This window comes from Vigna radiata, chromosome 8 (assembly GCF_000741045.1).
Source record: "Vigna radiata var. radiata cultivar VC1973A chromosome 8, Vradiata_ver6, whole genome shotgun sequence".
Classification (NCBI taxonomy): Eukaryota; Viridiplantae; Streptophyta; class Magnoliopsida; order Fabales; family Fabaceae; genus Vigna; species Vigna radiata.
Window position 1 is genome coordinate 25,076,264 of NC_028358.1, and position 3,844 is coordinate 25,080,107.

The window sequence follows — 3,844 nt, forward strand, 5'->3', positions numbered from 1 at the left end:
AGAATAAAGCAAGAATTAGCCAAACATTTTAAACTTAATTTTTCCGAGTCCTAGGATTGATATTCTGGTCATCCCTATACTACATTAGTGGGGACCAGTACTTTGTTCTCTTTTTGTGCGACCAAAACGAGTTTAACAAATGGCGCCGTTGCCGGGGACTCGGCGAATTAAGTCTTAGAGTGTTAGGATTAGTCTTGATTAGGTTTGTTTTCTTGATCATACTTCTGTTTCGTGTTAATATCTGTTTTTTTTTTTATGTTTATGATCTGTTTTTGTAGTTGTGATAGTGTAAATATTCAGTCTTTGTGTTGTTTTAGTCACTGAATTTTAATTCTGGAAGCTGTCCTGGTGTTATTTTTCTTGTTTCTTTGTGCTTGATTAGCATTGTTGCTGAGAGGTTTAGGCTGAGTGTGTTCTGCCAAACCTTGGGGAATTAGTGAATTTGGTGTGGGGTAGTTTTAGTGGCTTGAGAGTGTTGTAGCTGGGCTGTTTCGCAAGACTTATCCTATGGAGAAGTCCATGAGAGATCTGGCCTACCAGGAAATAGGTCATCAGCTGGTGTGCACTCAATTACCTCTAGAGCAGAATGCTTCTGGAGTTGAGCTTAAGCCTGGGTTCATAAGGCTACTGCCCACCTTCCATGGATGGGAGCATGAGGACCCTCATCAACATATCAGAGAATTTATTCTGGTGTGTTCTTCCATGAAACCATCTGGAGCTGATGAAGAACTGGTCATGAGGAAGGCTTTTCCCCTATTCCTGCAAGATAATGTTAGGTATTGGATGATTTACCAGCAACAACCTTTTGGAAGTTGGCAAGAGATGCAGCTTAGATTTTTAAACAGATTTTTCCCAGCATCAAGGGTATCTCATTTTAGGAGGCAGATCTGCACCATTGAGCAAGGGCAGAATGAAAGTTTGGTTGATTTCTGGGACAGATTTAATCAATTATGCCTCATGTGCCCAAATCATCAGCTGNAGGATTCTTTGCTCCTTACATACTTCTATGAAGGTCTGCTGCAAAGGGAAAGAATGTTGATTGATGTGGCTGCTGGAGGGTCCTTAATGAATAAAACTTCAGCTGAAGCAAGACAGTTGTTGAGTAATATGACTGAATGCTCTTATCAAGGATCTTTGTACAATAAAGCTACTGAAACTGTATCAGAAATTAGGACAGAATCCAAGGACTTAAGGGAATTGACTCAAGTGATGTCCCAGTTGGTGGAAAAAGTGAAGCTGCTGAACCAGGAACCTTTAGAGGATAAGATGACAACATCAGGGGTGTTAGACTGGTCTGAGAACATAGAAAATGCAAACTGTGATGCAGCAGCCAAAAATGGGAAAGAAAACTGGAGCACAGTGAAATTGCAGGAGCCTCAACAAAATTATTTGGAAAATGAACAGTCAGCTGGCTCTATTGAAGAGGATAAAAAGAGCAGTGTAAGAGTGGAAGCTTACCCTGCAGAGGAGAATGGAAATACCAAGTACATTCCTCCTCACTTGAGAGGAAATTCTAAGCTGGGGAAGATGCAGCCAGCCCAACAAAAAGAGGTGCAGTTAAATAGGACTGCTAGTACCAGTGCAGTCATGTTAAGAAGTGGAAGAGAGTTGCATGTTTCAGTTGAGAAAGAGAAAAATGTTGAGAATGAGCAGCAACCTGAAATAATAATTGAACCACCCTTCCCTGTTAAATCTGCACCTGCAGCAAAGAAGTTGGAAACTGATGCTGATTTATTGAAGGTTTTTCAGAAAGTTGAAATTAATATGCCTCTTCTGGAAGCAATCAAACAGGTGCCTAAATATGCCAAGTTCCTTAAAGAAGTGTGCACATATAAAAGAGGACTGAGGAGGCCACAAATCAAGAACATTTCCACTATTTCCAAGTTGGGATTGCCTCCTAAGCATAGTGATCCAGGACATTTTACCATCCCATGCACCATTGGTGAACTTACCATTGCAAAGGCTTTAGTAGACTTGGGGGCATCTATAAATGTAATGCCCAGTTCTGTTTACAAGGCTCTACACTTGGGAAAATTAAAACCTACTTCTGTTATCATCCAGCTGGCCAATAGAAGTACTGCAAAACCTTTAGGCATTGTGGAGGATGTGCTGGTGAGGGTAAACCAGTTGATGTTTCCAGCAGATTTTTATGTGCTAGAGATGGAAGGTGAGGATTCAAGGCAAAGTCCTACATTGATTTTGGGAAGACCATTTTTGATGACAGCAAAAACCATTATTAATGTACATGAAGGACATTTAACTATGGAATTTGGAGACACCCAAGTCAGATTCAACATTTTTGAAGCTATGAATTACCACTTGGAAAACCATTCAGCTTTGTTCAGCTATTCAGAGATTTATTGTAATAATTTGGAGCTGTTAGAGCAATCTGGTTGGGACATAGTAGAGGAAGAATTGCAATCTGAATTCTGCACATGGGGTGGAGAAAATTGCCTTGAAACAATGGGATTGCAGGCCCTTGAAGAGGAGAACGAATTGGACATAAAAGGTGCCTTAAATATTGCCGAAAAATCTGCACAAGAAGCCCCAAAGCAGCAGCAAAAATCTGAATTAAAGCTGCTGCCTCTGCACCTAAAATATGCTTATCTTGAGGGTGAAAATAAGTTTCCAGTGATTATTTCAGCAAGTTTGAAGCCTGAACAGGAAGAACAACTGCTTCAAGTGTTGAAAAAGCATAAGAAAGCTATTGGGTGGACATTGGAAGACATACCAGGGATCAGCCCTGCCCTCTGTATGCACAGAATATTGCTGGACAGAAATGCAATCCCTGTCAGGCAACCTCAAAGGAGGTTGAATCCAACTATTCAAGAAGTGGTGAAGGATGAAGTAAGCAAGCTCTTGAAGGCAGGGATGATTTTCCCCATTTCAGACAGCACTTGGGTTTCACCAGTCCAAGTGGTGCCCAAGAAATCTGGAATGACAATTGTAAAAAATCAAGAGGGGGAATTTGTGCCTACTAGAGTTGCAAATAAATGGAGGGTTTGCATTGATTACAGAAAGCTGAATCAAGTCACAAGGAAAGACCACTTCCCTCTTCCCCTTATAGACCAAGTCATTGAAAGGTTGGCAGGTAAACCTTTCTATTGTTTTCTAGACGGTTTTTCTGGGTACATGCAGATTCACATACACCCTGAAGATCAACATAAAACCACCTTTACATGTCCTTTTGGCACCTATGCTTACACTAGAATGCCATTTGGATTATGTAACGCACCTGCAACTTTCCAAAGATGTATGTTGAGTATTTTTTCGGAATTAATAGAAAGTTGCATGGAAGTTTTTATGGATGACTTCACTGTGTTTGGAACTTCATTTGATGAATGTTTGGGAAATTTAGAAAAAGTTTTGAAAAAGTGCATTGAAACTGATTTGGTCTTAAACTTTGAAAAATGTCACTTTATGGTCAAGGAAGAAGTAGTGCTAGGACATGTTATTTCTGAGAAAGGCTTCCAAGTAGATAAATCTAAGATAAATGTGATTTCTGCCCTACCTTACCCCTCCACTGTGAGGGAAGTGCGTTCTTTCCTAGGACATGCAGGCTTTTACAGAAGGTTCATTCAGAATTTTAGCAACATAGCCTTGCCACTGTCTAGGCTGCTACAAAAGGAGGTAGCCTTTGATTTTGATGAAGCCTGTAAGAAAGCTTTTGATGAGCTGAAAGGGAAACTCACCACTGCACCAATCCTTCAACCTCCAAACTGGGAATTGCCTTTTGAATTGATGTGTGATGCTTCAGATTTTGCATTGGGGGCTGTGCTGTCATAGAAAAATGAAAAGATCCCTCATGTCATTGCATATGCGTCCAGGACCCTTGATGCTGCCC